This window comes from Lissotriton vulgaris, chromosome 9, assembly GCF_964263255.1.
Source record: "Lissotriton vulgaris chromosome 9, aLisVul1.2, whole genome shotgun sequence".
In the NCBI taxonomy this organism is placed as follows: domain Eukaryota; kingdom Metazoa; phylum Chordata; class Amphibia; order Caudata; family Salamandridae; genus Lissotriton; species Lissotriton vulgaris.
In genome coordinates, this window is record NC_141697.1 from 636,774,115 (window position 1) to 636,796,220 (window position 22,106).

The 22,106-nt window shown below is 45.2% G+C and overlaps 1 protein-coding gene across 2 annotated transcripts in view; it reads right to left on the reverse strand.

Moving 5' to 3' along the window:
* The window catches only part of LOC147692005 (N-acetyllactosaminide beta-1,3-N-acetylglucosaminyltransferase 2-like), a 41,006-nt gene extending 20,591 nt beyond the window's left edge, over nucleotides 1-20,415 (reverse strand). For both annotated transcript variants that reach the window (XR_015299983.1, XM_086938298.1), the window contains exon 1: nucleotides 20,132-20,415. The gene's annotated coding sequence lies outside the window, so the exon portion shown is untranslated. The remainder of the gene's footprint in view (nucleotides 1-20,131) is intronic.
* Between the last annotated feature and the right edge of the window lie 1,691 nt (nucleotides 20,416-22,106).

Sequence of the window (22,106 nt, forward strand, 5' to 3'; positions counted from 1 at the left end):
CAGACTATAGAGTGCAAGTATCATATGGTAGGCCGGTCCAAGATAAACAAGCTTTATATGAGCCCCCGAAACATCTGTAGCTACTCGGTGGCCTAAACCTGCGCCACCACATCAGTCTCCAGTTGGTCCACTTCCTCCTCATCTTGATGCACTCTGAGATAGGTCAGTAGCGGGCCCCAAATGTCCTTAGGCCTAGACTTCAGTGGCATCTGTTCCTCATAAGCGTGTAAGTTGTCCTGCCATGTAACCATGTTTACCATGTTGTGTAACCATCCCTTGAATTTGGGTGCCCTTCCCCTGCCCCATCGACACGCCACTTGGCGTTGGGCAAGTAGTATGCCCATTAGAAGAAATTTCCCGTGTGGGGTATTAATGTCTGCGATTAGTCCCAGTAGAGCCGTTGTGGGGAGAGGTTCAATGGGGAGTCCTAACATATCAGTGAGCCCTGTGAAGACCGCCTCCCAGTATTCAGCCACTTTCTGTTCCAAGCTAAGTGTATGAAATCTGCGGGGTTCTGCTTGCATCGAAGGCATCTATCATCTTCCCGCAGGCCTATACTGTGTAATCGAGCAGGTGTGTGGTAGAGTCTGTGCAGGAATTTGAAGTGCAGCAAACGAAGCCTGCTGCTGCCGGAGACGTGTTCCGTCTTCGTACATGCCATTTCCTACTGATCATCAGTGAGTGGTTCAGGTAAGTCATTGTCCCATTCAGCCCTGGCTCTAGCATGCAGCGGGGAGGGGGGGGGAGAAGAGCACAGATCTGACTTTCGCATATAAGACCGACGTGGCATGTTTCAGTGAGTCTTCTACAACATTAGGTGAAGGGAAGGGAACACTTCCGGTTCCGCTGGAAAGTCAGGACATATGGCCCGCACGCTCTGTCTGATTCTAGTTTAGAGGAACAAATCCATGAATGTATAGGAATTATCTCCGAAAAATTGTTCCTTCGACCGGAACTTCCCTTCGAGAAAGAGATGCCCCCACGTGAAATATTGCAGTCTGGTTAGCAGGTTTTGACACATTTTCTCAGTGGTCACCTGTAGAAGCGGACAGTTACGCAATGGTATTCTATGGCAGTAGAGCTGTGTAACACCCTCCGCTTTCGCCAGCCAGTGTAGTGCTTTAACCGTGCAGTCCACGGTAGTAGGGTCTCCATCTCTTTCCTTATATGGGGCAAACACATACCCAGTCGGGGGGACCGGCATCATGTGACCATCCTCTACTGCGAGATGGGGCATGTAGGGGGTGGGGGGGGGGGGTGGAACTAGTACACCGCAAAGTGTGCCTGTGCACTATAATAATACTGTTCAAAGTCTGGGACATCAAAACCACTGTATCTATATGGGAGTGTTAGAGTCCAGCTTCAGCCGTGCGCGTTTCCCTCCCCAGGTCAGTCGAATGAGCTGCGTCTTTAAGGTGGCAAAGAAATGTGCCCCAGGGGGATAAGGAATGTTAAACAAATATAAAAATTTGGGAACTATCACCATCTTGATTAACGATATACGGCCGGCCATTGATAGGGGAAGTTTAAGCCAGGATGAGATGTCTTTCACTTTAGACATTTGCAAACAAAACAGGTGATGGACCGAATGTGGATCAATGTCACACATTCACCCCAGTCCAAAGATCTGGGCCCAAATCCATCGTTTTTTTGCACTCCACACCACCCTGGGTTAGACAAGGGCGATATGCAAATCAGCTCTGACCCTGTGCCCCATGGGAACAGTCCAGTCCGAACTACAAAAGCCATGTCCTTCCCAGAACGGAATCAAGCATCCGAGGACCGGACCGGTTTCGAGGTAACACCTCTCATCAGCATCAGATGGGTGAATGTGTGACATTGATCCACATTTGGTCCATCACCTGTTTTGTTTGCAATACCGCCATAAGTGCGCTGGGGATGCTCAGACGTGGGTCCCAGGCACTCCACACCACTGGAGTCAAGCTAGCCGGGCTGATGAGGTGTTACCTCGAAACCGGTCCGGTCCTCGGATGCTTGATTCCGTTCTGGGAAGGACGTGGCTTTTGTAGTTCGGACTGGACTGTTCCCATGGGGCACAGGGTCAGAGCTGATTTGCATATCGCCATTGTCTAACCCAGGGTGGTGTGGAGTGCAAAAAAACGATGGATTTGGGCCCAGATCTTTTGACTGGGGTGAATGTGTGACATTGATCCACATTCGGTCCATCACCTGTTTTGTTTTCACTTTAGACATGGCACGTCCGTAGTTTGTTCTCATGAGTGTTTCTTTATCCCTGGAGACATAAATCCCTAAGTACTTAACTTCGGATTCCTCCCATTGCAGTGGATAGTCCAGGGGTTGTGGGGGGCGGGGGGTATGATCAGTCAATGGGAACACTGCTGACTTTCCCCAATTTACCTGTACTCCAGCAATCGCTCCAAATTTGGTAATTTCCTGCAATACTGGATTTAAGTTGTCGCCCGAGTAGCGGATGTACAGGGTGATGTCGTCCGCGTAAAGGGAAACTAGGACTCGTCAGGATAAATAGATTAGGCCCCTGTGATTATGGTGCTGGCGCAGCTTGGTCGCCATGGGTTCAATGGCAATAGCAAATAAAACCGGGGACAGTGGGCAGCCTTGCCTTGTCCCCCTGTTAATGTGAAAGGGATCGGATTGGGACCCATTAAGCAGGACTCTGGTCATTGGCGCTTTGTAGAGGAGTTTGACCCATTGTATGAACTGTTCCGGCAGCCCCATATAGGACAGGGTCCCAAACAGGTAGTCCCACTCCAAAGAATCGAACGCTTTGGTGGCGTCTAATAAGACCGCCACCGCCGTGCATTTGGGGTCTATGTCCTGAAGGATCGCAGTAGTGTGCGAAGGTAGTGGGATGTGGCCCGGTTAGGGACAAAGCCCGCCTGATCTGGCAGCACCATCTTTTCAAGGAGAAGGTTCAGCCTAATGGCCAGCACTGTGGCCAATATTTTAGTGTCGCTGTTAAGGAGAGACAAGGGCCGAAAGGAGTTGCATTGATTGGAAGCTTTCCCGGGCTTAAGCAAGGACAATATGTGCGCTTCTCTCATAGTACCAGGGAGTACGCCCTCTTCCAGTGCTTCATAATATACTGCCTTGAGGATAGGGGATAGAATGTGAATATAAGTTTCATAAAAATTAATAGGAATCCCGTCCGAACCAGGGCATTTTCCCGATTTCATGCTCATTATCGCCTCTTTAATTTCGTCAACTTCAAGGTCTAATGCTAAAAAAAATTGTTGCACGGGTCCCAACCAAGCAAGGGCCACGTCCTCAAAATAGTCCCACGTGTAGTTCAGATTTCCTCCGTGATGTGTACAGTGCCTTATAATAGTCAGTCAGGATGTCCAGCTGCTCTGGTAGGGAGCTACATCTCCCCTTGGGTGTCCCGCAGTTCTATGACATAATTATGAAAGCGTGGAGGCCGTATCGCCCCAGCTAGGGAGCACCCCGGCCCATCGCCCTCTCCTTATCGTCTAGCTACCCCCTGCTTCCCCCGAAACTTACACTCCTGTTCAGCCACCTCACTATATTCCGACATTTTCTCCCATATTTGTGCCTTCAGGGAATTGGGGTCCTCACTGCCCGCAGCCTCCTGCTCCAGAGCCTTTAACTCAACCTCCAGAGTGTGCAGGGACCTTCAAAGATCCCGTAGGATCCCCCCCTTTGGAGATGCACCACCCCCTAACAGTTACTTTGAAGGCTTCCCAGACAGTTGTGAGACTCGCCACAGAGCTGGTGTTCCTGGGGAAAAACTAACATCTCCTGTTCCAACTCCGCCTTGAAGACAGCATCCTGTAGGTGCAAGGGGTTTAATCTCCAGCTAAGGAAAGGTGCTAGGTCCATGGGTGGTAATAAGGAGACTTTCACTGGGGAGTGGTCTGAAAAGGTCTTGGCCATTTGGTGCGCCCCTTCCACCAAATGAGACATGCCCCTTCCTAGTAGCACATAATCCAATCTGTCCCAGGTGTTGTGTACGGATGAGTGGTGTGTGCCCTCCTTCTGCAAAGGATGAGAAAAACGCCAGGCGTCCACAAGACTCTCAGTTGTTACAATATCCTGTAAGGTGCGTTGGGAAGTGGTGTAGTGTGTTGACGTAGCATGAGACCTAACCCAAGTGGGATTCACAACTGTATTAAAATCTCCTCCCCATACAAGATATCTGCACTCCAAAGTTCGGATTTTGCCTCTGATCAGTTGTAGAGAGTGGGGGGGGGGGGGTCATCAACTTTTGGCCCATAATAATTTACAAATACAATTTCATGCGATTGCAGTGACCCCCACAACAGGCAGTACCGTCCCTCTGAATCCACCTCCCGCCCTCCCTCCACAAAACGGACCCCACGTTTAATCAATATAGCCACCCCCCTGGCATAAGAGGAGTGTGAGGCAAAGCACCCATGAGAAGCCCAGCGGGTTGCAAATTGAGGAGTGTTTCCTTTCGTCAAATGAGTTTCCTGTAGGAAAGCAATGCTAACGTGGTGCCTATCCAGGTAGCCCAGAACCTGCAGCCGTTTCAGAGGGTCATTCAGCTCCCGTACATTCCATGACATGACGTTGAGGCTTGTCCTGTCTCCACCACGCTCACCCACAACCATAGAGAGGATATTGATACTTCAGCCATGTAGTCCAAACCCATTGCTATGACTCACCATACATTATCAACATTTCACCTTGTGCCCCAACCCTCCCTCTCCCGTCCACACCGGCTGCCCTAACTTGCCTGGAAAAAACATCCCCCCCCCATAAAAACACCCATAGGACCTAGTGTCCAATCCCACAATGAAAGTACCATTACGGACAGAACAACTTAGGGGGAATGCCCTCGATAGGGGGGCGCTAGGGGCTCCAGCCATAACCACTTTGCTTCTCTTGTTTCACCCATCCACAAGCTGCTTGCTACAGGGGGTCGATCTGACAGGACGAGGGCGAGTGGCCAGGCAACAGATTTTACCATTGTTATAATTATCAACAATCATATATCACCAGTTCATAGAAAGTCCTTGAGATATCTTTATGCATTCATGCTTGGTCTACTGTGTTCAGGAAGGGTCTGGTAACGGTGAATGCGAGCGCGATCTGCTTCTTGACGCTGCTTTCCGGGAAGCGGAGAGTCGATCCTGTTTGAGAAAATCTTCTGCTTGTTGAGGCGTGGTGAAGATATGTTTTCGGCCTCTATGGTGGATCTGCAGTCGAGCAGGGTACAGCATGGCATACTGAATACTGCGGGATTGGAGTTGCTTCTTCACAGCAATAAACTTCCTTCTGGCTTCCTGCACCGCTTGTGTAAAATCAGGGTAGATAGTCTGGCGGCCAGGGAGCAGTGAGCTCTCTCAATGACTAATTGCGCGGAGAAGGAGTCCCTGCCAAAGAGATCCGCCAATAATTTCTCCAGGAAGTCCTCCAACCTCCCTGTGTTGGTCGTTTTTGCCAGGCCTAGCATACGGATGTGGTTCCGCCTCGAGCGGGATTCCAATTCCTCATTTTTCTCTGAGATAACTTTCAGGAGTTTGTCCATTTGTGATGAGTGCTGCGTGCTGTTGCTCACACCTTCCTCGAGGTCTGACACACTTTGCTCTATCTTCTTCAATCGTTCCTCATGGCCATCCAGTTTAGCTACGACATTGTCCAGGCAGAGTGACATGGTGTCTATTTTGGAATCTATAGAGGTCCGGCTCTGTTGCATGCTCACCAGCATATCTTTCCAGCCAGAGTCCCTCGTTTCAGGGGGGGGGGGGGGGGGGAGCTTTATCGCCCTGGCCTCTCGGTACAGAGCCAGGTGTCTTGCGAGTGACGAAAGGCAGCTTCGACTGCTTCGGTTCTGCCTTACCCATGGCGGTAGTTCGTGCACAGCACAAGCACCACCGCCCGTATGGTGAAGAGGGGGGGGGGGTGCTTGTCCTAGCCAGGCCTCGGCGCCGCCTACAAAATGTAGGTAGATCCACAGCGTCTAGATCGGGTCCCTGGCGCGGTGCAGCTCCCCTCACACTCGCCCGGAGCCTTAGATCGCGCGGGGCAAGGAGGAGGGTGACCACGCACAGCATGGGTAGGCTGGGCAATCGTACAGTGGTCTGCCTTTCTACAGTCAGATGGTATGGCCAGGGCTCCCAGTGTCTCCTCGTGACCACAGGCCCCTAAAATGGCGTATTGTCCCGCTCAGCCCCACCATGCACCTCAGGGGAGGAGGTCCTCTAAGAATGGTGCCGGCGTGGAAATGCCTGGTCCTCCTGCCCGCAGCTTGCCCCCGCGTCCTCCACCACCACCACCTCCAGCCAGATGCTGCTTGGTCCCTTCCCCTCACCTCACCAGGCGCGTAATGGCCGCACCTGGCAGCGCTCGTCCTCCGCCCCTTGTCATAGCCACCTCGGCCCGTATGAGCAGCCAGAGGATCTCCTGCCGTCAGGTACTCAGTCAGCCGGTGCGGGCAGGGAAGCCCGGGAGGGAGGATCCAAGCGCACCTCCGCTCTCCCGCCAACCGCAGCTGCCCCGGGGATATAGGCCTGGAATCCCCGGCCTCACTTAGATGTGGCAGCTGCCGCGGGCCTCCAGCGGTGACGGCTCCGGCAATGCGCTCCGCCTTTCCAAGTCGGTATCTCGCGTCCCGGTCTGCGCAGCAGGGTCAAACTTGTACAGCCGTCGCTCCTCACCTTACCAAAGACATTTGTGCTGATGACGGTAAATTATTTCCAGGCAGGATGAGGATAATGTTTCTTGAATCGCCCGACTCGGCGGGAGCTCTACGCCATGGCGTCCATTCCGGTCTGGCACCACCTAGCACCCCACTGTTTTGGAAGGTTTCAGGAGAATTAGAAGTGGAAGGAGTGTTGCGGTTCAAAGTGGGTACCACTCTCCCAGTGATATGCAAAAAGAGAATTTATTTTTTGCCCATAAGGAACATCCTGGGAGATCAGCCATGGTGAGACTCATTGAACAAGTTTTTGGTGGCCAGGGGGGATAGATAGAATGCCATACTGAGTGGTGAGGGAACGTCAACGCTGTTATAACAATGAGAAAACATTAACAAAGTCAATCCTGCACCAATAAAACTAGTTGGCTGGCCAAGATTTCCATGGGAGAAAATTGCTTGTGATATTTCTGGGCGAGGTTTGCTTTAGATTTGCACGCCAGCTTCTGTGCGTGTATCCGACTCAATCTACTTCCTGCTTCCTCACACAAATTGCGTAACGACATAAATTACGTCTATTGTCGCGTCGTTGTCTTGGTAATCAGTTGAAAAACACACTCTTTCTTTAGACGCAAAACAAAGTCTCGATCAGAGAGAATTATTCAGAATGCTCTTATCTTAATAAATATCACCGGACCTCTAAGGAGGTTATTTTCAATTATTTTGGATTGGTGAACTTTGTACCTGAAAGGTGAGTTTTGCTCACTCCCCTTAAATTCGATTAAGAAGAAATGAATACATATTATGTTCTGAAGTAGGGTATTAAGTCTGCTTTTAATTTTCTTTTGCATAAGGTGAAAGGAGTTGGATTTCCTTTTTGGGAACCAGCATTTGATGTATTGAGTACTGAAGACGTTACATCGCACTAAATTGGTGAGCAGGAGTTTGTTATTGTAATATAGAAGAGCACGCTCGTTGGGTAATAGGAATCCCCTCCTTTTTTCTAATGTAGTCCTGATGAAGACCCCATTTTGACCTACCAAGTTCACGCAAACAGAGGGGTCGAAACCTCGACGTGTCTCTAAAAAACGTCCCAATCAATGTCTAAAGAGTGATTATATAATTCAAATTTGATGCTTTGACATAGGATTTACATTTGTGAATAGGACGTGTCTCTAGATAAATTATTGTATATGTTATAATATATACGTATTTATTGTAATGTGTTGTGATGTTCATATTTATGTAATGTTCACATTTGCCTACGTTGGTTATGTAATGTAATTTATTTATGTTTTCAAGTCCTTGGTGTTTATAGTATATGTGTGGATACACTATTCTAAAAAAAAATTCAGAAAGAGTTGGGCGAACTCTCTTGCTTTGAGATTAATTCATGGATGACTGACTAATATTTATCATTCAATGAACTTGCCACTATAAGGGACTTGATTTGGAAGTAAAATGCTTTTTTGTATAATTGAAAGTAGCAAAACCATTGTTCGTTTATGGCCTCACAGACAGGCACACATTTTATGAATTTAGAGGCAGGTCAGAGGTTTTACTTGTCTCCGATTTTCTGTATTCAGCTTATTTAACTTGTGTTTGTTTCTTTAAATGATAGACACTTCACAGAAATGTAAACAGATTCCGTACTGTTGCTGCTTATTATGAACGCAAGTACAGTATTAGTGTTGAGTCTTGTAGGCTTATGTGCTTGTTTCACACATCTGGACAAGTGTAGTGTGGCTCAGTTGTGGCGGGCATGGCTCACAGGTGGCAGGGCGGGCGCAGGGTTGCGCATTGAAGAAGAAAAAAAATGTTATATATATATATATTCACTGAAAAAACCATAGGTTATAGACCATATATAGTTAGGAATTTGCATTTACTAAACCATGAAAATTCACTGAAAAAACCATTGGTTATAGACCATATATAGTTAGGGATTAGCATTTACAAAACCTTAATTTACTCACACAAAACCATTGAAATTCGCATATATAGTTAGTTGCAATAACTATATATCGCGCACCCGCAATCCACTGCTGATGATGTCACATATTACATCATTCATGACATGGTCAGTGACATCACTGATGACATCACTGATGACCTCTCAAATGACATCACTGATGACATCACTGATGACAACATCCAGTGACTATGTTTCTGTAAAGTTAAAATATGTCTTACATATTGAAGAATGAGTGGATGTAAAAGTGTTTGGATGAAGGATTTAGTAGGTGCATGACTGACTGTATGAGAGAATGATTAAATGTGTCTCACTGAGTGCATGGGTTAGTGACTAAACTGTCTTAATTTGTGCATCATTATTTCTGTAGTTCTGTAAACTGCTGCATGTGTTGATCAGTAGCTATATGAGTAACTATATGGGTTATTGATTGGTTGCCCAAATATTTGTATGGGAGAGTGAGTGTGTGTGCGTGTGTGGGGCTGGCTGGGAGGTATGTGACTGTGCATAGATGTGTGATCAGTTGATTTAGTAGATGTATGGGTTCAAAAGTGCATGTGGAAACAGCTGTATGGGCGGTTGACTGTCTGCGTGAGTGTATTGGTGAGTGATGAGATTTCTCAGTGCTACATGTCAAAGTAAGTACATATGTATAACACAGTACATGTAAGAGTTGACATATATAAATAACTGTGCATAAGAGCCAGTGAATGTGTGAGTGGCTGTATGGATCATTGTGAACTTGTATCAGTGATTGTATAAGAGAGTAAATATGTTAGTGTATGTTTGATTAAGTAAGGTGTGTATAACTGTATAGTTGAGGAAATGGAGGTGCAATTGATTCTTTGCATGACTGACTAGGTGTGTGAGTAACTCCATGGATGAGTGACAGTCTGAGTGTCTGTTTACACTGATTGTATCTAAGGTTATATTAGAGTCTGAAGAGGTTCATCGTATTATCACATGAATGATATCATCAGTGATGTGATCAGTAATGTCAAATGAGATGTTATCAGTGATGTCATCAGTGATGTCATTTGAGATGTCATCAGTGATGTCACTGACCATGTCATGAATGATGTAATATGTGACATCATCAGCAGTGGATTGCGGGTGCGCGATATATAGTTATTGCAACTAACTATATATGTGAATTTCTATGGTTTTGTGCGAGTAAATGAAGGTTTTGTAAATGCTAATCCCTAACTATATATGGTCTATAACCAATGGTTTTTTCAGTGAATTTTCATGGTTTTGTAAATGCAAATTCCTAACTATATATGGTCTATAACCTATGTTTTTTTCAGTGAATTTCATTGGTTTTTTAAAAGCTAAAATCTATAGCTGTAAAATATATTCTTTATTACGTGACGTATCACGTAGCCACGTGAGACGCCTCATGACGGGTCGCATAAACGTGACGTATCGTCTCTGCAGCGCAAACAAAACCCGTAACGTAAGCGCGCCAGAGCACGCTTACAGATATATATTTTTTTTTTAACCTTAATTAGACAAAATCCACACGTGCACATATCTTGAGGCCTTGCAAAGGCACATCAAACAAACAGTCCCTACAATTTTGCCAAGTTTGGTGGAAATCTATTCCTTTAAATTTGTTTTACTGTTTCTCTTGGTTTTCCCCTTGTTACGCTTACCGGAACGCTACCCGGTACACAAACCGGACGCTCCAAAAATACAAGATGTCGAACTCCCGTTACGCTGCCGGTTAGCTGCCCGGTTGGCGTACCGGGAAGCCCCTCTACCGCGAAAAATCGCAATTTTCTTTTTTTTTCTTTTCCCCCGCGGGGCACTTTAATATCCCCCTCATCAATCCTAGGGGGTCAGGAGGGGTCTACCTTGCCCCCTTTCCTTCATTTCCCCCTTCGTTTTTCACCACCTCTTGTCTCTCGATCCTACCGAGAGACAAGATGGCGGCCGCTCCGGACTGTTTACAATGTTGACAGCCAATCAGCTTCTCCTTAGACTCCCGTTACGCTGCCGGTTAGCTGCCCGGTTCGCGTACCGGGACGCGCCTCTATGGCGAAAAATCGCAAATTTTTTTTTTTTTTGCCCCGCGGGCCACTTTAATATCCCCCTCATCAATCCTAGGGGGTTAGAAGAGGTCTACCTTGCCCCCTTTCCTTCATTTCCCCCTTCGTTTTGGCCTCCTCTTGTCTCTCGATCCTACCGAGAGACAAGATGGCAGCCGCTCCGGACTGTTTAGAATGTTGACAGACACCGGAGAGCCAATCAGCTTCGCTTCGCAAAGCTCCGTTACGTGAAAAGTACACGAACTGGTGCGCTATCCAGGACGCTGTCACAGATATATAAATTTTTTTAAACGTTAATTTCTCAAAATCCACTGGAGCACATATATTGAGACCCAGCAAAGGCACATCGGGCTAACACTCCCTACAATTTTGCCAAGTTTCGTGCAAATCCATTCAGCCGTTCGAGCTAAAAGTGAGGCCAAACGCCCTATGGAAAACTCAATGTTAAAAACATGTTTTGGGACCCCCCTTTTTTCTCGGCCCCCCCTTGACGAAACCCCCCCAAATTTTCAGGGGCTGATCAGAAACAAAATGTGCCATTTTCCTGAATATTTCAGCCGATTCCGTCCACAAACGCCAAAGTTATTAGACATAGGATTTTTTCTCTATGGAACTTTTGAAAATTCTAACTATATATACCTACTGGCGACCGCCAGTAGGTAATATATATTCACACACAATTACCTTGCCGCTGGGTCCCATGTCTCTGCTCCTTGCTCCTGCTCCTCTCGTGGGACAGGAAGTCAGGCAGAAAAGCCAGGTTCCCCAGACCAATCACAATGCGGCAATGGAGCATTGAGATTAGTTTTGAATGTCCTGGTTCGACGCTCAACCAGAGAATGGGGGCCTGGGAATGTTCTCCATGCAGCCTGTATGGAGAATGGGGAAAGTGTGCATGACTGGTTTGGGCGGCCAAGAGGGCCGATCAAACAGTCATTGCGCACTTAGGAATGGGCAAGCCACTCCTCCTCTGTCCTGCTCCGAGAGCAGCGCAGCCCCACCAACCAGCAAACGAAAACTAAAATGATAATAACGCAAAGTTATCATAATTTTTATATTTCATTTACACTGCTCAAAAGCAGAGGGGTGATGCTCCTCCACCCTAGCTGAGGAGCCGCCAAAGTGTGGCTGCTCACCAATCCTGAAGCACATGACCACTTGAATGATAGCGAAAAGGCCTTTATTCGATCCCCTGTTCTTCATCTCTTTACAGAGGCATCTTTTCCCATGTTGCCTTGTATGCAGCCACTGCCATTCAGGTGGCTTCAAAGTGCTCTACGTCATATCTCCCAGCAATGGCAAGTCCAGCAGCCTGTGTTTTCCTAGTTATGTCTCTTGTGCGGCAACATTCCATATTATTTGCAAAGTTTCTGCTGCTCCAGCTCTTGTGGGAGGTTTTCGCCAAGAAATCTTTTATGCCACCTTGTCAGCCATGAAGTGACGCAACTGATTGTATCACACCTCTAGTGTCAGCACATCTGTCACCTACTCGAGCATCACAACTCTGGAGTTTTATGAAGCTTTCTCTGTGCCTCTGGAGGCAGAATGAGCTGCATTAGCAGTTTACAGAGTATACTAAGAAACTATGTTCTGTACACTATTGTGCCACACTCAACCATGCGAACTGAGTTGCAGTCATGGCTAGTGCAATTACGTCACTCTACTGCTCTGGTATTTTACGCATTAATAATGTATTTGCTGCAATTGCCACATAAACCATCAGCATATGTAGATTTTTACAAAAAAAATGTTTCTAGTTCAGATCGATATGAATTTACTAAAAACACTACTGCATATTTCCTGTGCAGTAAAGACTCTTTGTAAAGGTTAACTGGTCACCTTTAATTTGCTGATTGTGGCATTACACTTTTTAATGGATACCAATGAGATTAAGCCTTACATTAGCACAGCTAATAGATCGTGCAAATACGAGACCAATTGGCTTTGCCAATGCTTGGTTTTTTTAGGTCTCACCGACTAGTACTAGCCAGCGCGTGCGCTGTCTGTTGCAAGACATATTTAGGTTACAGTGGCTTACACTGCAGCCATTTCTCATTATTGGACGGCTTCACTGTCACTCTCATTAGCTTTATTCTTATTTATTTTTTTATAGCTTGTGTGAGCTGTCCTTTCCCTTCTTGTGTTTTTCCATGCACTAGAGCTTGGGTGCATTAGAGTCAAGTTACATTGCTCACTTTCTCAGGTGCTTCTTTCTTCTTTTCAGTTTAACACTCTAAAGTTGTTTTCCATTTGTCTCCCTCGAGCACTCCGGCCCCCCTCCGCTGTGCTCATATTGCCCTCTCCGTGTGTGTACTTCTCTCCGCTCCCTTATGTGATACACTCACCCTCTTGATCATCCCCCCACATTGATATTTCACCCTCTTGATCATCCCCCCACATTGATATTTCATCTACTTCCCTTTCACCTGTGCTTCTTTCCCCCAGCACCATGTTCTGCTCACTCTCATGCATATGCTTCCACCCGTCTCAATTTGCTTCCCGTCCTGCACCCTCCTTCTTGCTATCCTCATTCCAGTGGTACTTTCGCTCAAGCGTCACCTGACAGATGCTGTGTTTACCTCCCTTAACCCTTTCGCTGCTGATGACGAGCTCAGCTCGTCATCACCCACGGGTGTCGTGTGCTGATGACGAGCTGAGCTCGTCATGAAGAAGGGGAATCTGAATATTTCAGCACAGCGCAAAAATCCCCACAGCAGCCATGTGGTTAAACACCCCTATGTTGCTTACCCCCAGATTGCCTGAAACAAAACCATACAAAGAGCTATAAAGGAGATCTAGTAAATGTTGAACCAGAAAAACAGATTGCAATTGGAGTGACAAGTTCCTGCAAGGTCAAAGATTACAATTCTGCAGGAATTTCAAATTTAATCTTTTGGAGGATAATAATTTTACACTGGTCCGCTGCTGCGAACATATCATGTTTGCACGGGTCAATTGTTTCTACTTGTGCTCAACAACCTCTTCCACCCACCCTCCATTTTCTTTATATGCTCCCCGTCCACTCTTGCCTGTCCTCTCCACCAACCCGCCTACTCTCTTAACTTCTGTGTTGCCTCCTCCGCCCCAAACCCAGTCCACTGTTAATGTGGGGAACGCCGTCAATAACCCCCCCCCCCCAAAAAAAAAAACCAGTGGATAAATCAGCTGTTAAAGTGGCATAGTTGTTGGAGTGAGACACAATCTTATGTCAACACCCCCCCGCCACTAAAATACACTATTTCTAGTTTAGTGAAATAACTATAATTGTGCTCCCATCATGAACTGCTTATGACCTCACCTATTTCCATTACTCATGACATGTTAAATAACATCAGTTAAATAACATCATTTATAACCTAGCTCATAACGGCTTCAAGTCAGACCCTGTATCTATTCAGCCATCAATACTTGAACTCAATGTCTATGCTCTGGCAAGGTCCCAACCCCAATCCTCTGCAAGCATCAAATCTCAACTGCACAGGACCTTAAGCCATACTCAAGACAAGTTTGACAGGGCTTAGGCTGTGGCTAGGGTCTGTACAGACTCCTCCACAAGTGGCCAATGTTTTCCATGAACCAACCTCAAACATACACAGTTGAGTGGCTGGGCTGAACTGACACTGCTGCCAAGCCGACCTCTCTTATGTGCATCACCTTCAGCTACTACAGTTTTTAGGTCGCCGCCTAGAAGACAGCACAGCTATCTGGAATGCAAAAGGCATCTTGGGGAATTTCAGAAAGTTTACCTGGGTATGCATTTCACCCGTGGTTTGCTGTTGACTTTGTGGTGTGTAACTCAAGCTTTCTGACTTTATTTGCTTTAGGCTGTGCAGCTTTTGTTATTCCCTCCCCATGCTAAAGCCGTTTTTACAGTATTCTTCCACAAACTCGCTTTCTGTTACGAACAGGCCTTTAAATCTTGTTCTTATAGCGTCACATTTGATAGGCATTCAAAGACCAAGTTCTAATATCAAGCTGTGCTTTTGTATGCGCCTGGTGTTTATTTTGCTTTTGGCTGACTTCAAACTGATTGTGTTTATAGGAAAGAGGACTGCAGCTTACTTTTTCCATGGAGCCGGCTTCTGCCCATTTTTAAAATGTTATATTAGACATAGCCATCTTCATCTCACAAACCATTTGCAGATGTTTTTGCAAAATTCCTCTTTTTTGGCGAATCCATTTAATTTGTGAAACTACCTTTTTAAAGAAACAAAGTACAAAACTGAATTTTAGTCTCTGTGTCAGCCGAACAAATGGTGATCTTGGGCAATTTACATTACTTATAGCCTATTCACTTTCAAGCACAATAGAAGATCACTTTCAAGCACAATAGAAGATCTTTTCACAGGAAAGAGCCTGTCACATTTTAACACAATTTATCAATGCTTGGTTTTCACTGACGTGTAAAGCATTTGCTTTACGACATCTGTGGCGACTCGTTTTAGAGAGTTGGATAAGTTTAAAGACACGTTTTATGAAAGATGTGCGTTTATGCTTAGCTACACAATAATTATGTATTCTGTCTGCAAATGTGCCTTTTTCAGCACACATACATAACCAGATATAAACTATTTCCTCATGTGTTCTTGCAGGCACTATGGTCATGATTTCAATGGTGCAGCAGGTGCACTGGCACAGTGGCCAAAAGATCTAGGAAACCCACTGAACACTGATTATTGCTATATGTTACTACTAAACAAGCAGTCACAAGTATTTTTCTTGGAGGCACCACATCCATAATTTGAATGGCGCAGCAGAACAGGGGTCCAAATGCTCTAGAAGACCCACTGAAGACCAATTATTGCTATATTTTACGACTGAACAAGCAGCCACAAGTGCAGTTACCTTGCAGGACTAGGGCCATGATTTGAATGATGCAGCAGGTGCAGTGGCACAGGGCCCAAAAGGTCTAGCAACCCCACTGAACACCGATAACTGCTACTAAACAAGCAGTCAGGAGGGGTTTCTTTTTTAGTTCTTTTGTAACCATTGCACCCAAAGTACAATATAACCTAAAGCATCACTGTGATAAAAGCTATACTCAGTGGACTTTTCTGTCTACCTACAACTTAAGTTACATTCAGTGCATTTATAGCCACATTTTTTTTTAGTTTTTGTATGGTCCTAATATGCTTCTGAGTGTGGCCACACTAAGACCTTGGCAAAGGCATTCTATAACATCAGTACTTCAGCTGTTCGATACCAAGAATTGGCAAAGCCAATAGGTCTTGCCTATGCAAGATCTATTGGCTTTGTTAATGTTTTTTAACCATATTATACAGTGGTGCTAGCTTTGGTGCAGCATAACTGAAAATAAAAAAGCACTATAATGCGGACAGGAACAGACTAATTTGCATATAGCCAGGTTCTGAGCTGGGATGGAGCAGTGAGCTAAAAAACGGTAATGGATCAAGCCCCGATCTCTTGACTGGGTAAGAGTATTCTGCATCATTCAGAAACTCTGTCCATCACCACCCCCTTTTCCAAAATCGGTTTGTCCACACTATGTGTGGGAGGGTATACTCAGACGTGAGTCCCTTGCTCATTGCACTATCAGGATTCAAGCAAGCCGGGTCGACGACGGCTGGAATGCCAGAAACCGGTCCCCGGAAGCTGGTTTCCTTCCCAGTATAAGAATTGGCTTGGTAGTTTTAGTTTTCCCTGTTCCCATCATGCACTGGGACAGGAACAGACTAATTTGCATATAGCCAGGTTCTGAGCTGGGATGGTGCAGTGAGCTAAAAAACGGTGATGGATCAAGCCCTGATCTCTTGACTGGGTAAGAGTATTCTGCATCATTCAGAAACTCTCCCCATCACCACCCCCTTTTCCAAAATCAGCACTGGCTGCGTCCTACAGCTTTTTTTTTACATTACTTTCAGCCATTTACAATATAGCTCAAAAACATTAGCAAAGTCAATAAATCTTGCATAGACAACACGTATTGGCTTTGCCAATGCTTGTTTTTTAAGCGAATTGTACTTTGCAGGCACGGATTCATACAATTATGCTTTAATACTAAAGAAAAAAAAATAATGTCCAGCAATGCACACTTTTGATGGCTAAAATCCAGGGTGCAATTAAAATGTCACAAGTTACAATGGGAACATTTGGAGGCCATGTCTGAAGTGGATGAATAAAAAAATTGTGTTGTAATGTAATTGTAGGTGCATTAATGTACTGCTTACTACCCCTGACGAGGTGCTGAAGAGCTTTATGCCAGGCAGCATGTTGCTACAGTACCGTAGGTTTGTGGCGAATACGCCGTTATGGGGTATTGTTCATTATTGGGATTAGAATTGTACGCCCAAGCAAAACACATACATTCACTCCAATGTATTTGTGGTACATTAAGGGAATAGGAGGTATGGTTGCTCATTTGCGACGGGGATATGCGAGTTCATGCAGATAGTTAAAATTGTGCAATAGTTGAGTGAGAAGATGGAGGTGTTACGTTTCTGGGGTATGACTTAAAGAAGCGGAGGTTGTGATCTTGAAATAGTTGATGGCAATTAGCAGAAATACATAAATAGAAATTAATGCAAACATGCATGTGACTTAGCAAAAGTTGTGGTCAGCGAGTGAAGGCATGCAAAGAGTGGAAGGGATGACGATTTGAGAGAAATAAAAGAGGCAACAATCAATTCTTAAGTAAAGGCCAATTTTCATATCGTATTTTAGAAATACAGCGGATGCTTTTCTTGAAATAGCATGCCATTTTGAGGATGCTGGACGGTAGAAAGAACAAGCATTTGCAACGCAATAGGTCTTGCATTTATGAGAGTTTGAGCTAGTGCATTGTAAATGACAATGCCTTTTATTTAAGTGTTTTTAGAACAGATAAATAAAAGGCATTGTCATTTACAATCTCAATAGCTTAAACTCTCGCAAATGCGAGACCTATTGCGTTGCAAATGCGTGATATTTTTTTTAAACCACTGGGAGAGCGTGTCCTAGCAGGCAGGACAACGCTATTTAAGAAAATAGTGCTTGGAGGCTATAATTAAAGCCTACCTAGCAACACACGAAACAGGGGATGTCGCCATGGGAGCTTACAAAATGAGACAAGGCGGTACTAAGGAGGGATTACAAAGCCTTTTAGTCAATGAACAGTCACAGGTTACATTGGACAATGACACAAGCCAATTGTGGGCTGAGTTTCAAGGCCCTACCTCAATACAGCATGCCTTGCAGAGCAGCGCATGCGTCAGCTAGGCTCGACCTAAAAATGGCTTGTGCTGGGAAATAGTGCTGTGTTAGGCTCTTTTGGTAGGCACTAGAATTAGGTGAATAGTCTGTTCACTGCTAGACCACCACTTCAGTAAAGACCGCTGATCAGTTCAGGGATTGCAAGTGTAAAGTAATGGCAGGACAGATACTGGAACTATTGAGAGCTTTAAGCTGTGCTTACAGTAGGCAATAACCTCAAGATTAAAGTAATGTGAGAAAATATATGGGCTAATAATGTAAACATTAAATAGGAAACTCTGCAAATGCTTAAGAGGGTTACTTCTGATAGTCATCCTCAGGTTTGGCTCTGTATCAATTACAAAAGAAAGTGGGATGCATTTTGAAAGCCTCTAATTTGGCATTTCACAAGGGGGAGGGTGAGGACAGGTTCCAAAGACAGTGGAAGTGCATTGCCTACTTTGATGTAGCTCAAAGGTGGCAAGCCAGGCCATAGTGGAGGAAGAGAGGGACAGGGCTCCCTTTAGAAATTCAATGAAGACTTAGTAATCAAGGGGTTGCCGATTTTGTATGTGGAGGTGCTTCCTGTTGAGGGTAGTGAGGATAGGGAGCCACATACATTTGACATTGTACTGAACACCTTCACTAACCATAAAGTTTGTATTCTTTTTCATTTGTACTCAACATTGTGACTTTATTCAACATGTTTATTTCCAAATTGTAAATAATAAATACATCTTTCATTTACCAGTCTTTTGGTGAGGACAAACATGATTAATCCACACGAACGTTTCACACTGTTAATGTTTATAACTTTCTCCACCAAAAGACTGGTAAATATAAACGAAAGCTTTAGGATTCAAAATTAACATGATCAATAAAGTCTGCTTGTTCAGTATATGTGAAAAAGCATAAAGAATTTATAATTAGACTGCCTGAAGTACTGGCCTTTCGTAGAGAGTAGTGGTAAGACATGGGATCCTTATTGTGCAGGGCGATTAGGGCCCCTTAGGTGACATGCAGCCTCCTGTATTCCTTGACTACAGTTTCAGTTGGGTTAATAGCAATAAAGTACAGAAACCTCATCTCTTTGTGTCTTTTGTTTAGGGTACTCCAGACAGGAGACGACTCTGCTGTGAGGGGCGTCAATACAATATTGCCAAATAAGCAAGTAGTACCATTTAAATACAGTAAAGTGAACGAAAAAATAATTACCAATTCGTTCTATAACGGTAACACCTGACATTTAAGGCACAAAGAATGTGGCAGCAAGTTGTTTAAAACAATCAAGTTTTAACTTTCAAACATTCCAACGTTTGATAAGACTACAAGAGTCATTCGGAGGAAAACAATCAGGCTTTACTATCCTCAGTACCTTGCAACAGAAGAAAGGGAAGACATTTTAAGTAGTGAATAGTTGGAACTAACATCCTTTTTGCCTCAAAGTAAGGTGTGTTGGCAGACATCCATATAATCAAACTAGGAAGGATGAAACTATGACGTTTGCCGCTCCGTGATCGAACTTCTGGCCTACATATATTTTGCTTCCCAACTTAGTGTTGACTCATCTCACTCCCTGTCGTCAAGACATCACACGCCTTACCACTAATGAGATGTGATTTAGCAACAAATGTGTTCTTGGGGTTGTAGACACGGGTGCGTGCCTCTGTAAACCAATCGAATACGAAACCTGTGAACAATGATTTGTTAGAGTAACTGCCAGGAATGGAAACACAGTGTCCTATAATACGACACTATGGGGCGAGGTGTAACCACTCTAGAATATAATCCCCCAGTCTACACCGATGCATATTTTTTCCGCAGATAAGGCTGAGACACTGCCTAGAACAGGTACATTTGGAAAATGGCGAACTAACTAACTTCAAATCCCAGCTTCGGCTCAATAGCCTGCGGACATTTCACTAAGCCACTTGTTACGAGGTTCTCACTGCCACCGAGATGCAGTAATCAATCGAGCCACTGTAATGATAGCAGTAGCCTACCTGTATCGAAAAAAGAGCGTAAGGTGGCTCTGTCGTAAAGAGCTGTAATGCGCCAGGGTCAGGGTCAGGCTCGCACCGTGAAAACATTAGAAAATAACTATTCTCCGATTATAATCCTCACTGTATCACCACCCTACGTTGTGACGCTTTTTGAAGATATTCCTATCAATAATGAAGCAAAGGAGTAATTTATTAGAAAACACAAAAAAGAGAAGAAAAAAAACACCCGGACTGCCCGACCCTCTCACCATGCTCGGCTATGGAAACTTAGAAGTATGCTTCCACTTTTAACACTTACCTACAAGAGCGCGGGAGACTTACGGTCCCCAGTTCATCGCCGTCGAGACCGTTACCTCGAACCCGTCCAGTACTCTTTAGAAGAATGTTTATGCTCCCGATAGTGGGGTTTGTGGAGGATATTTAGCTTCGTGGAAGGCGGATGTAGGTGGGCCACTGACGCACTGTCCGGGGCTGAGGTCCCAGGGGGCCGAATGACGCTGGCGCCGCTCACAAAACGTCGACGCGGCTGCGTGCAGAGGCTGTAGTACCACGCATTTTCCACAGCGTTGCCTGCTTCTGAGCAGTTGTTCAAAGAAGGGACAGGTTAAGACCCGAAGAGGGAGGAGTTTAAGATTGAAAGACCAGGTACTTAAAGAGACAGCACATCATTGTGCTCCGGCAGTTTCAGTCCTGTGCGTCGTTCGGAGCGCCTGCGCCCCAAGGCTGGGTTGCTTTGGCCATAACAGGGTGTCGCCGTAGAGAGCTCGGGAATGAATGGGTGAGAACCTCGCTTGCAGGTGGGGTTGTTGCTAAACACCTGCTCGCCCTGTATTTTCCGGCTAACTGGTTATTTCGTTTTAGGCGAGATGTGCTGTACCTATTATCCTGCTTGCTAGCACACTCTTAGCCTTAGGTAGGGTGGGTGCCAGTGCTTAATTTGAACTGATGGGAGCCACCGGCACGTATATTTGGGGGACAGCACTATTTTTCCGCATAAAGTAATTCAAGCGAGCGAGAGGGAAACAAATTCAAATAAGAAAGACGGAGTTAGAAGAGAAAGACAGAAAAACAGTTACAATGCGAGAAAGCAGGAACCGGCAAATGTTAGATAATTGGGCGGAGAGTCTCTAGTAGTGGATTCAAGATGCATGGTGTGGGCTTAAGGCTACACAGCCTTCGTCCTCGGAGCGCCGATGTTTAATTGCAAACATATTCTAAAGTAGGGTTGGTGCCAGTGATGAATTTGAACCGGTGGTTGCCCGTGGGCCTACCGTCAGGCGCGCATCGTTCATAGGATTAAAAGGGTTTAGTTTTGAGCGCTGACCGTTTTTTACAAATTAAGCACCGGTGAGCGCAGTGCTTCATGTGTGTCAGTGGTTGCACTGTAGAGTGCACAACGCATTATCAGTGGTAGTAAGCACTATATAAATCCAATTTACATAGCTAAACTGATTGTAGGGGACCTATGAGTAATAATTACGTCATCAGACTTTGACCTAGGTCAAGAGAGAGACACTTGAAAAGGAGGAGGAAGAGCACTTTTGAAAAACTGCGAGACAAAGAATGAAAGTGGGAATGAAAAAGAACCAGCAAGAGAGACAGAATGTGTGGTGGAAATAAGTGGCATGAATTGAAAATAAGACTAGGTAGCATTTGATAGCGCCAACTATGTACTCCTAAGAAAAACTTCGGACCCCCAAGTGGCATCTACATTTTAATCTGTGAGACAGAAATATCTCTTGGGGAGATGATGTGGCGTAACTGCCAGAGCTTAAGACTTTGGAACTGCGTAACAAGGTTTGAGTCTCTGCATCGGCTCAACATCCTGTGATTCTGAGCAAATCACTTAATCTCCCCATGTTTATGAAAAATTAAAGTACCCTTGTGTAATGTTACTGCTGCTCATGAAAAGCGTGCCAATAACTTCAGGTCGATTCCGCGCTATAAAAACTGCAAAAAAAACATCCAGCATGTGAGCATTTTGTAGGCTTGCAGCAGTAAGTGGTTACTCACTGCTGGATAACTCATGTTACTGCACATATTCAAAGCCCGAGTACTGTGGAGCTTACTGTACCTCCAGTGATTTTTGCATGGTATTGCCTGCTGAAATGTGCAGGGTAAAATGTGCAGCAAGTGCTTATACATGCAGAATTTGGTGCAGTAAACGATACATCAGGGCTTTAAGTGGGATGAAAAAACTGGGGGGTCTCTCAAAGGGGTGTGGCCAGTGTAATTAGGGGCGTGTTTTAAAAACACTTATGCTAAAAATCTGT